Below are 13,514 nucleotides of genomic sequence, written 5' to 3'. Positions count from 1 at the left end.
ATAGGAAAATAAGTAGCAGTCCGGGAAGGACACGAGGGCCCCACGAGGGTGGTGGGCGCGCCCCTACCTCGTGAGCACCTCGTGTGCCTTCCGGACTCCATTTTCTTGCACATTACATATTTTGGTCGGTAAAAATTCATTATATATTCTCCCGAAGGTTTTGACTCCCATATCACGCAAACCTCCTCTGTTCTTGTTTCGGGTTGTTTTCTGTCAGGGTTTTCCAGGCTAGGCATCATGTCGTCTCCCTCCTCCAACAATGGTGACAACGATGCTTGGCTAATGAAGATAGATCTGAAGAGGGAAGAACCCACAAGGGTCAACAAGGATGAAAGGATCAAGAAGACCACGGAGGATCAAGCCCCAACAGCAAAAGACATCCTTCAAATTGATCATAGCCTTCTTACCCCAACTGAGATCGAAGCTTTCAAGATGATTGAGTTAGCTCGGGTTCAAAACAGGTATCTAACACAAGAAAATATTTTGTTGAAGGAGCATATTGTCGCACTCAAGGGCATTATTCGCAAGCTGGAGGACCTCTTATGCTCGATGTGCAATTATCCGTCACCTCCACCTTCTTCACCAACAAAGGAGATATAATCACATTGGTATGGGCACTCCCCTTGGCAACTGCCATGCTTGGGGGAGGTGCCCCGGTATCGTATCACAATCACAACTCTTATCTTTACCGTTTTCATAGTTCGATCCTATTAGTAGTATCTTGATCTAGTAGAATAAAGTTTATGGCATGATCTAGTTTTGAGTTTTGCTTTATGATCTCTCTATGTAATCGAGTCCGTGAGCTATATATAACAAAGATTAGTGTTGAGTCAAGGGCTTGATTATTTTTCCATGATCTTGGGTGAATAAAAGAAAAGAGAAAAAGAATAAAAAGAAACAAAAAGTTCATATTGATATTATTGAGAGTAATGACTTCACATAGAAAGAGTATGATGATTAAAAGTTGTTGGGAGTTGGCAGACATAGCTTTGGTCATTGTTGCAATTAATAGGAAGTAATAAGGAAAGAGAGGTTTTCACATATAGATATATTATCATTGACATCTTTTATGATTGGGAGCACTCATTAAAATATGACATGCTAAAGAGTTGATGTTGGACAAGAAAGACAACGTAATGAGTTATGTATTTCTTATATCTGAGATAAAGTATGTTGTCATGGATCCTCTAACTTGTTGAGCTTGCCTTTCCCCCTCATGCTAGCCAAATTCTCAGCACTAAGTAGAAATACTACTTGTGCTTCCAAAATGCCTAAACCAGTTTTGCCATGAGAGTCCACCATATCTACCTATGGATTGAGTAAGATCCTTCAAGTAAGTTGTCATCGGTGCAAAGCAATAAAAATTGCTCTAAATATGTATGATTGATTGGTGTGGGAGAAATAAGCTTTGTACGATCTTGTGATGTGGAAGTAATAAAAGAGACGGTCTGCATAATAAAGGTTCATATCACAAGGGGAAATATAAAGTGACGTTCTTTTGCATTGAGATTTTATATATCCAACTATAAAAGCGCATGGCAACCTCTGCTTCCCTCTGCGAAGGGCCTATCCATTATTATTATCTTCTACCTTATGCAAGAGTCATGGTGATCTTCACCTTTTCTTTTTCATTTTATCCTTTGGAAAGCTCAGCATGTTGGAAAGAACATGATATATATATCTAATTGGATGTAGGGGAGCATGAACCATTATTGTTGACATTACCCTTGAGGTAAAAGGTTGCGGGGCAAAACTATAAGCCCCTATCATTCTCTGTGTCCGATTAAAACTCCGTAACCACAAGTATCGCGTGAGTGTATGCAATTATGGAGGACTAAATGATAGTTGAGTATGTGGACTTGCTTTTTAGCTCTGACATAGACTCTTTCCGATGTTATGATAAATTGCAATTGCTTCAATGACTGAGATTATAGTTTGTTGGAGCCCAATAAGGTTTATGATTTACACTTTTGCATTATGAATAGATCATCACTTGAACATAAGTAATCATATGACAAAATCTATATATGTTGTTGTATGAGAATAATCATGATGCCTTCATGTCCGTATTTTATTTTTATCAACGCCTCTACCTCTAAACATGAGGACATATTAATTGTTATCGGCTTTTCGCTTGAGGACAAGCGAGGTCTAAGCTTGGGGGAGTTGATACGTCCATTTTGCATCATGCTTTTATATCGATATCTATTGCATTATGGGCTGTTATTTCACTTTATGTCACAATACTTATGGTTATTCTCTCTTATTTTACAAGGTTTACATAAGGAGGGAGAATACCGGCAGCTGGAATTCTGGTCTGGAAAAGGAGCAAATATTAGAGACCTATTCTACGCAACTCCAAAAGTCCTGAAACTCCATGGAACGTCTTAAAAGAGATAAAGAAAAACCCACACAAAAGATGAAGGCCAGGGGGCCCACACCCTGCTCACGAGGGTGGGGGGCGCCCCCCCTAGGGCGCGCCCCCTACCTCGTGGGCCCCCTGGTGGCACTCCGATGCCCATCTTCTCCTATATGAGGTCTTTCGATGAGAAAAAAATAGGAAGGAACTTTTTGGGACGAGACTCCGCCGCCACGAGGCGGAACCCTGGCGGATCCAATCTAGAGCTCCGGCAGAGCTGTTCTGCCGGGGAAACTTCCCTCCAGGAGGGGGGAATCATCACCATCGTCATCACCAATGCTCCTCTCATCAGGAGAGGGCAATCTCCATCAACATCTTCATCAGCACCGTCTCCTCTCAAAACCCTAGTTCATCTCTTGTATCCAATTCTTGTCTCCAAGTCCGGTATTGGTGCTAGTCGGTTGCTAGTAGTGTTAATTACTCCTTGTAGTTGATGCTAGTTGGTTTATTTGGTGGAAGATCATATGTTCAGATCCTATATGCATATTATTACCCCTCTGATTATGAACATGAATATGTTTTGTGAGTAATTATGTTTGTTCCTGAGGAGAAGGGAGAAGTCTTGTTATGAGTAGTCATGTGAATTTGGTATTCGTTTGATATTTTGATAAGATGTATGTTGTCTAGCCTCTAGTGGTGTTATGTGAACGTCGACTACATAACACTTCACCATTATTTGGGACTAGAGGAAGGCATTGGGAAGTAATAAGTAGATGATGGGTTGCTAGAGTGACAGAAGCTTAAACCCTAGTTTATGCGTTGCTTCGTAAGGGGCTGATTTGGATCCATATGTTTCATGCTATGGTTAGGTTTACCTTAATACTTTTGTTGTAGTTGCGGATGCTTGCAATAGAGGTTAATCATAAGTGGGATGCTTGTTCAAGTAAAGGAGTAAGGAAGGCGATGATTAAGGAAGTAAAATAGTAGTGTTGATTACCATGCTGCTATTGGATATACCCTTGATGATCTTAAGGGCATTAGTCCCACTCTATGTCAGCACAAAATTAATATGGAACCTGATGCTAAACCCGTTGTTGATCACAAACATCAGTTAAATCCGAAGATGAAAGAAGTGGTAAGAACGGAAATATTAAAACTTCTGGACGCAGGTATAATCTATCCCATAGCTGATAGTAGATGGATAAGTCCTTTTCATTGTGTTCGTAAGAAAGGAGGTATAAATGTTATTCCTAATGATAAGAATGAACTTATCCCACAAAGAATTGCTACAGGCTATAGAATGGTAATTGATTTTAGAAAATTAAACAAAGAAACTAGAAATGATCATTACCCTTTGCCTTTTATTGATCAAATGCTAGAAAGATTATCTAAGCACACACACTTTTCCTTCCTTGATGGATATGCTGGCTTTTCACAAATACCCGTTTCTCAACCTGATCAAGAAAAAACCACTTTTACTTGTCCCTTTGGAACCTATGCTTATAGACCTATGCCTTTTGGTTTATGTAATGCACCAGCTACCTTTCAAAGATGTATGACTGCTATATTCTCTGACTTTTGTGAAAAGATTGTTCAAGTTTTCATGGATGACTTTTTTGTTTATGGGAGTTGTTTTGATGATTGTTTAAGCAATCTTGATCGAGTTTTGCAGAGATGTGAACAAACAAATCTTGTCTTGAAACGGGAGAAGTGCAACTTTATTGTTAATGAAGGCATTGTTTTGGGTCATAAATTTTTTGAAGGAGGTATTGAAGTGGATCAAGCTAAGGTTGATGCAATTGAGAAAATGCCATGTCCTAAATATATAAAAGGTATTCGTAGTTTCTTAGGTCATGCTGGTTTCTAAAGGAGATTTATCAAAGACCTTTGTAAAATTTCTTGGCCCCTTATTACTAATCTGTTGCAGAAGGATATTCCTTTTGTTTTTGATGATGATTGTTTAGAAGCCTTTGAAACACTCAAGAAAGCCTTAATATCTGCACCTACTATTCAACCACCTAATTGGAACTTGCCTTTTGAAATTATGTGTGATTCTAGTGATTACGCAGTTGGTGCTTGAGGGAGTCCTGGACTAAGGGGTCCTCGGGCGTCTGACCTGTTATCCATGGGCCGGACTGATGGGCTGTGAAGACATAAAGGCCGAAGACTATACCTGAGTCCGGATTGGACTCTCCTTGGCGCGGAAGGCAAGCTTGGCGACCGACTATGAAGATTCCTTCTTATGTAACCGACTCTATGTAAACCCTAGACCCCCCGGTGTCTACATAAACCGAAGGGGTTAGTCCGAAAAGGATACATTCATTACCATAGTCATACAATCTAGGCTTCTAGGTTTTAGCCATCACGATCTCATGGTCGATCAACTCTTGTAACACCCATATTCATTAATATCAATCAAGCAGGACATAGGGTATTACCTCCATAGAGAGGGCCCAAAGCTGGGTAAACGTTGTGTCCCCTGTCTCCTGTTACCATCGATCCTAGACGCACAGTTTGGGACCCCCTACCCGAGATCTTCCGGTTTTGACACAGATATTGGTGCTTTCATTGAGAGTTCCACTGTGCCGTCCATGAAAGGTTTGATGGCTCCTTCAATCGTCTACAGTGACGCTGTCCAAGGAGAAACCTTCCTCCCCAGACAGATTTTTGTGTTGGGCGGCTTCATACTGCGGGCCAACTAGCTTGGCCTTCTGGAGCAGATCAATAGCTATACTCCTGGCCACCAGGTCGGGTTTGGAAGCTTGAACTATGTCGCGGATATCCATGGAGACTTGATCTTCAATGGATTTGAGACCTCAGCGATCGCTCCCCCTCGCTCCGATGAACATGACCTAAATCTGTCACCGGATCACATCCAGCGGATGGTCCCTGCTGCTGCAACGGCCTTAGAACCGGAGCAAATCGTGCCATCGAAGCCACAGAGTCCCCAGCATTGGAGCCGCACACGGACTCGGCACCTGCGATATCTACGTCAATGGAACTTCGGACTCGTCTCCGGCTATGAGTTCCGAATCGAGTACGCCTGCAGACACCGAGCTGGATCGGTTATCGATTTCGAATTTAGCGCCGCAGACATCTTCCAGCACTCACCCTTGGGTGATGTAAACTCTTTAAAGAACTTGTCCTTGGAGAAGGACTCACAGCTGAACTATGTTCGGTTCGAGCCAGAGGCTGATGATGGGAAATTTTGTTTCCCACCCGCCACCCACTTCATAGCCACTGTCGATGATTTAACCGACATGCTCGATTACGGCTCCGAAGACATCGATGGTTTGGACGACGATGCCGACATGGAGCAAGGCCATGACTCACCGTTCACTTGAAGTTGGACGGCTACCTCTTCATACAATGTGTACATGGTCGACACACCTAAAGAAGCTAGCGACGATGACAAAGGGGATCCAGTCGCGGATAAAATTTCTGAGACACAGTCCAAGCGCTCGCGCCCCAAACACCGCTCTAAGCCTCGTCGCTCAAAAAATGACAACACTAGCACCGGAGAAAATGGTACTCCAGGCGACACCGAAAACAATGAAGACCGTGTTGGAGCCACATCCACACAAGAGGAAACAAAAAATGGGCAAGATGACCCGGATAAACAGGCCACACCCAATGACTCGGATGATGATAGTTATCGTCAAGTCTCCGAAGATGAGGAAAGCCTCGGCAGCGAGGACTTCATCGTGCCTGAGGGACCCCTAGAGCAGGAACGCTTCTAGCGCCAGCTAATAGCTACCGCCAGAAGCCTGAAAAAGAAACAACAACAGCTCCAGGCTGATCAAAATATGCTCATTGACAGGTGGACTGATGTCCTGGCAGCCGAAGAATACGGCCTCGAGCGCCAAGTCAAGAGTTAACCAAAGTGTAGACTGCTACTTCAGTTCGATGAGGAGGCACCAAATCCCATACCTCCCTCACGCAATGCGGACCGACCACCACGCGGTCAGGATAGTGCGGTGGACCGACCACCCTGCGGCCAGGATAAAGCAGCAACTCAGGCCGAACAATAGCCTGCCCCACCACCTCGCAAAAATAGGGACAGAACAACTTGGGACCATACATACGACCTTCGGCAGGAGCTGGACAGCAAAGCAGGAAACACCAAATCAATCTACGGATCGCAAGGACGCTTCCCGACTCGGGATGACGGCTACCTATTCGGGCGTGACAAACCTAGTCACACCCAGGCCGATAATCGCAGACGCACTCCATCAGAGGTGCGCCATGATGCGGCCCGATATAGAGGCACTACACACCCTCTCTGCTTCACAGATGAGGTGTTGGATCACGAATTCCCAGAGGGGTTCAAGCCCGTCAATATTGAATCATACGACGGAACAACCGACCCCTCAATATGAATTGAGGACTTTATTCTCCACATCCACATGGCCCAGGGAGACGACCTCCACGTCATCAAATACCTCCCACTGAAACTCAAAGGGCCAGCAAGACACTGGTTGAATAGCCTACCCGAGAATTCCATCGGCAGCTGGGAGGATCTGGAAGAGGCATTTCTTGACAACTTTCAAGGTACATATGTCCGGCCACCTGATGCCATGACTTAAGCCACATAGTTCAACAACCTGGAGAATCAGCCAAAAAATTCTGGACTAGGTTCCTAACCAAAAAGAACCAGATCGTTGACTGTCCGGATGCCAAAGCCCTAGCGGCCTTTGAACACAGCATCCGTGATGAATGGCTAGCACGCCACCTCAGCCAAGAAAATCCAAAGTCCAAGGCAGCCCTTACGACACTCATGACCCGCTTTTGCGTGGAGGAGGACAGTTGGCTGGCCCGTAGCAAAAACACAGCCAGCGAGACGGTCCCCTCCGAGGCCAAGAACAGCTCCGGAAAGATTCGGCACAACAAACACAAACACCAAAGCAATGGCGACAACACCGATGACACCACCGTTAACACCGGACTCAACGGCTCCAAATCCGGCCAGCGAAAGAAGCCCTATAAAAGGAACGGCGGAGGACAATCCAGCTTGGACCGCATACTCAATCATCCCCAAAAGGGAGCGCAAGCACGCACTTAGGGACGTTTATGCGGTAGAGCCAGTCGCCCCAAAGTTCAACCCATGGTTGTCATTCCCGATCACCGTCGATCGTAGTGATCATCCAACTAGCATTCGTCCTGGCAGTTCGGCCGCACTAGTCCTCGACCCAATCATCGATGGATTTCACCTAACACGAGTCCTAATGGACGGTGGTAGCAGCCTCAACCTGCTCTACCAGGATACAGTGTGGAAGATGGGCATTAATCCCTCACGAATCAAACCCACAAAGACTACCTTTAAAGGAGTCATACCAGGCATTGAGGCCCTCTGCATGGGCTCAATCACGCTGCAGGTGGTCTTCGGTTCCCCCAAAAACTTCCGAAGTGAGGAGTTAATCTTCGATATCGTCCCCTTCCGTAGTGGCTACCACGCATTACTCAAACAAACCGCGTTTGCTAGATTCAACACGGTACCACACTATGCTTATCTCAAGCTGAAGATGCTTAGTCCGCGCGGTGTCATAACAGTCAACGGAAACACAGAACGCTCCCTCTGGACAGAGGAGCACGCCGCCGCCCTAGCAGCAGAGGTACGAAGCGGCCTTCTCAAGCAGCAGCATAGTCTGGCTGCCGAGCCCCTGGACATGATTAAGAGGGTCCGGACCACACTGCAACAGGACAGCGCGGCTCATCAAGAGCTCGATTAGCAATTCGGCCTCCGTCCCAATCCTGATGAGGTAGTGGCATTCATTCCACGCGTCCATAACTACGCACTCAAAATTCCATGGGCATCGACGGAGGCACAAGCTATCCCGGGATCCACGGTTTGTCCAGGCCGATCCTAGACACACATATAACTTTACTATCTCCTTTTCCCTTGTTTCAGGTTTCTCCTATGGGGGCCTCCTTCGAAGGGCCTGATTAACGATCCCGTCAAAGGACAAACACACCAGATTGACACGGAGCACAGGCATACATGGGAAGCCCTAGAGTCTAACCGTTTTCAGGACCCACGCGCAATCCTCCTTCGGGTATGGCATGTCAAATAGCCGCTTGCTTATTGCATTATCTTGTACCAAAGTGCTTGGACGCATAAACCCAACTATAATGGAAACTGTTCATGATCCAAGCTCACGGGCTCCGGATCCTATCTCTGTTCTCCCTATGTTTTCCTTTATATTACTTATTTCCTAGCATTCATACACCCTGGTATGTTTCATATTTGCCAGGGGCTCCCCATCGCCCCACGATACGGTAACAAAGTCCGAACAATCCCTAAAGATAAGTTCGACACCACGAATTTAGCATTATATGCATTGGCTCCGAATCACGTCTTTGGTCAATTGTTGGGTTGCCCGACTCCTGTGCTTGCTACCCAACGTTCCGCTAAATAGGGTAGTAAAGGGAGAACCACTGTGATTGTGCCCTGGCCTTGACCATATGAGCACCTTAGTAGAGGAAGCCAAAAACTGACTGTCATGATACGACGAGAGCCGGTCAGCTGTTCGAGGGTCACAAATCATTGGAGATTTTTTCCGCATTATGCGAAAGATCGGCACTTCCCGATCAGATGCTTATAGCCCCCTGGTTCGAACCAGGGGCTGCACCTATGCTTTATTATAAAACTCCTATGGCTAAGTGAGGGCTTTTAAGCCGAACAATATGATTGCGTTGTTCGTTGCGCTAAACAACTCCTTCAACGACCATACAATTGGATCAAGATTGTTTATATTCCATCCCGAACACCTCCGTACTACCTACGTGAGGGCAGAAGCCAATGACTGGCCAACCCTCAGATTACATACAAAACGGCCGCACAGGAGGAAACAATTCAGAGCATAACAATATTACATTACAAAACATGGTATGTTCCCTTAATACAAGGCAAAGGTAAAATGAATACATTTATTCAAATACAATATCCTGCGAACATTGTGTTGTCGCAAGGCGAGAACCCTCCAAAATATCCGCAAAATAATGTTCGGGTGTGCGGTGTTCCTTTCCCTCCAGTGGCCCTCTGGTCACCTCGACGATGTCCATCTTCGCCCACCACATCTTGTAACGGGCGAAGGGCATGCGTGCACCTTCAATGCAGGCCGAGCGCTTGACGACGTCCACCCGAGGACAGGCGCTTACCATTCGCCTCACGAGTCCGAAGTAGCTTCTTGGCATAGCTTCGGCTAGCCATAGCCGGATTATGAAATCCTTCATGGCTAGTTCGGCCACCCTATGCAGCTCCACCAGCTGTTTCAGATGATCGGTGAAGGACACGGGATGCTATGGCGCCGCATACTGCGATGAGAATAACTTCTCCGTAGAACCCCCTCCTTCAGCTCGGTAGAACTGTGCGGCGTCTGATACACTGCGTGGTAAATCCACAAATGCTCCTGGGGAACTCTGAACCCGGGTTAGTAAAAGGTACTGCTTCTCCGCACACTTGCTTTGCATCTTAAATGCCTTACCCGTCGTGATTTTCTTGGCTTCCTGGATCTCCTGGAGGGCAGGTTGGGCCTCATTCCGTGCGGTCTCCGCGCTCTGACGAGCCTTGGCGAGTTCGGTCCCTTGAACCGATGCATCATGCTCCAAGGCTTCGCATTTCTTGACCGCATTCTGGAGCTCCTGCTGGATTTCTTTGACCTAGGCCTTGGACTTCTTACAGGCGACTTGCTGCTGGACAACCTTCTCCTCGGCCTTGCCCAAGGCCTTCTTCAGGGCCTCGACCTCGGTCGCGGCTCCTGCACATACGACACATTGGTCAATATACAGCGCCTATCCTTTCTGAACACACAGAAAGTCATCACTCACCTTGCTTCTCCTGGAGTCGAACCTTAACCTCGCCGAGCTCATTCTCGGTCCGCTCTAGCCTCTGCCTCTGCTCAGAGACTTTGGCAGCATGGGAGGTCGCACCAACAGCGACACCTGTTTATTCATACATATTACGTTAGTCTCCTACAACAGTAGAATTTATCCTCTGTCCGGTTCTTCTTGCCGAACACCGAACAGTGTCTCAGGGGCTACTGGCCACATGGGGTTATTCTCTTTCTTACCTCGAAACCAGTCAACAGGCTCCTGCAGGCTTCATTCAATACACTCTTGGTAGACTGAATCTTCTCGATCACCGCACCCATAAGGAGACGGTGCTCGTCCACGACAGATGCGCTTCGAAGTGCCTCCATCAGGTTATCTGGCGCCCCTGGATGGATAAGGCCACCGGTGGAAGCGGCGCATCCCCCTCCTTTAAAGGGGGCCGCTCGCCCGACTCCAGAGCCATATGGACCTCCGGAATCGTATTCGGCTGAGGGCCAAACTGGATACGGCCCTCTATGCCAATCTTCATGGGGATCGACTCCCCCATGTGTCCGGCAATGGAGGTATCGCCCTTTGGTGCCTCCCAGACAGCGTCCTGGGCTCCTTCCCGCTTCAGAGCGGTCCTCCAAGATAACACCTCGGTGTCATCCCTGGCCCCGGAGGAATAAGCAGGCGGTGGCGACATGCTCGCCATCTCCGATGGAGCCAACGAACCTCTAGATGAGGATCGCTGGGTAAGGTCGCGGGCCGGACTACAATAGCACAATTAACTATGTCATAACAATAAAGAGAAAGGGCCGGATGTGCGCGTGAGAGAGCTGTGTCACTTACGATGCGGCCTGGGGCTTAGCGCGGGGCGTCTCTCCAGACTGCTATCAATGTCCCACGCGGTGTTGACCATTGGGACGCTCTTCCCCTTCTTGGGCGTGTCCGCCTCCGGATGTGCTGAAGCCACCCTCTTCTTCTTCATCTCCTCAGGGAGAGGGTTGTTTTCCTCCTTCTCCTCCTCCTCTTCCTTGTCATTGTCCTCAGGGACAGAGGAATGGGCTTCGTCGTCTTCGGACGTCACGTCCGAAGTGACCTTGCGACGGGGGCCACCCTTGGCCCCCTTGGCCTTCTTCTTGGCCTTCTTCTCCGGTGCCTTATAAGGCGCCGGCACCAGCATCTTTGCTAGACGCGGGATGACCGGTTCTTCAGGTAGCGGAGCCGGACACTGGATCCGCTTCGCCCTCCCCATCCAGTCCTGGAAATGCAATAATAAGCTCAAACATCATCCTTGAAATGATTAAGTTGGGGATACATCAAAAATTGCATACCTCACTAGCGAGGTGTTTACAATCGTGACCACGGTCTGAATACGTGGCCAGTGGCTTCTCGTTGCCCTTAAAGAGCAACTTCCATGCGCCTTTGTGAGTAGTCTCGAAGTGCCTCGCCAGAGTCTGGTCCTTCTTTGGGTTGAACTCCCATAGAGGACGGCTTTGGCGCTGGCACGGAAGGATCCGGCGAACCAGCATCACCTGGATCACATCGACGAGCTTGACTTTCTTGGTTGACATGCTCTGAACGCACGTCTACAGCGCTACCACCTTGTTAGGGGAACCCCAGTCCCGACTCTTCTCGACCCAGGAGGTGAGTCGCGTGGGGGCGCCGAAGTGGAGTTCGGTAGCTGCGGCCCAGGTGGTGCCGCGAGGTTCTATGATGTAGAACCACTACTTCTGCCACTCCTTCACTGTGTCCACAAAAGTGCCTTTGGGCCAGGCCGTCCGCCACCTTCGGCTTCACATTGAAGAGTTTGAGCCACAACCCGAAGTGGAGTTGGATGCGGAGGAAGGCCTCGTGCACGACGATAAACGCCGAGATGTTGAGGAAGGAATTCGGGGACCGATCATGGAAATCTAACCCATAATAGTACATCAGCCCGCGGACGAAAGGGTGGAGCGGAAACCCTAGCCCACGGAAGAAATGGGGGAGGAACACCACCCTCTCGGTGCGCTTCGGCATGGGGATGACTTGTCCCTCAGCCGACAGGTGGTGAGTGATCTCCTTCGCCAAGTATCCGGCCACCCGAAGCTCCGTAATGTTCTCCTCCTTGACGGAGGAAACCATCCACTTGCCCTGACCTCTGGATCCGGACATGGTTGCTTGGGTGGGAAGGAGATGAGAACTTGGGCGCTGGAGCTCGAGATTGGAAAGACAGAGAGAGGGTGTGAGGGAGGAAGAGGGAATCCTTATCCCCTTATAAAGGCAACGAATATTGAACGCCTCCTCACTCACCTTAAGATTCGCCTATTCCCAAGGGATGTATAAACGGCACGGTTGGGTTACCCACGCCCATATTGATGAGAATCCCGTAATAAGTGGGCACGATCTTTGCTTCGACAAGACGTGCCAATGGCAACCGCGTCTCGAAACATGGAGCGGTAGACAAAAAACGTTCCGAAATTATGACCGGACAGACGTGATGTCATATTGTAAAAGATCTTAGCAGGATTAGACTCGTGTAAAAATATATATTCTCTCTGCAGTTATGTATGGTGTGTGTGACATGTCCGAATACTATCATTGCATCCGAAGACTATCTTGAAGTTCGGATAAAAGGGAACCCGCCTTGCAATGCCGAAGACAATCTGCGCGTCGAACTCCCCGTCATTGAAGACAGGTTCAGGGGCTACTGAGGGAGTCCTGGACTAAGGGGTCCTCGGGCATCCGACCTTTTATCCATGGGCCGGACTGATGGGCTGTGAAGAGATGAAGGCCGAAGACTATACTCGAGTCCGGATTGGAGTCTCCTTGGCATGGAAGGCAAGCTTGGCGATCGACTATGAAGATTCCTGCTTATGTAACCGGCTCTATGTAAACCCTAGATCCCCCGGTGTCTATATAAACCGGAGGGGTTTGTCCGGAAAGGATACATTCATTACCATAGTCATACAGTCTAGGCTTCTAGGGTTTAGCCATCACAATCTTGTGGTAGATCAACTCTTGTAACACCCATATTCATCAATATCAATCAAGCAGGGCGTAGGGTATTACCTCCATAGAGAGGGCCCGAACCTGGGTAAATGTTGTGTCCCCTGTCTCCTATTACCATCGATCCTAGACGCACAGTTCGGGACCCCCTACCCGAGATCCGCGGGTTTTGACAACGACAGTGTTGTTCTAGGACAAAGAGTTGACAAGAAACTTAATGTTATTCATTATGCTAGTAAAACTCTAGACAGTGCTCAAAGAAATTATGCTACGACTGAAAAAGAATTCTTAGCAGCTGTGTTTGCTTGTGATAAATTTAGACCTTATATTGTTGATTCCAAAGTAACTGTTCACA

This window comes from Triticum dicoccoides, chromosome 2A (genome assembly GCF_002162155.2).
Source record: "Triticum dicoccoides isolate Atlit2015 ecotype Zavitan chromosome 2A, WEW_v2.0, whole genome shotgun sequence".
NCBI classification, from domain to species: domain Eukaryota; kingdom Viridiplantae; phylum Streptophyta; class Magnoliopsida; order Poales; family Poaceae; genus Triticum; species Triticum dicoccoides.
The sequence above is the reverse complement of the archived record's forward strand: the minus strand, read 5'-3'. Positions refer to the sequence as shown.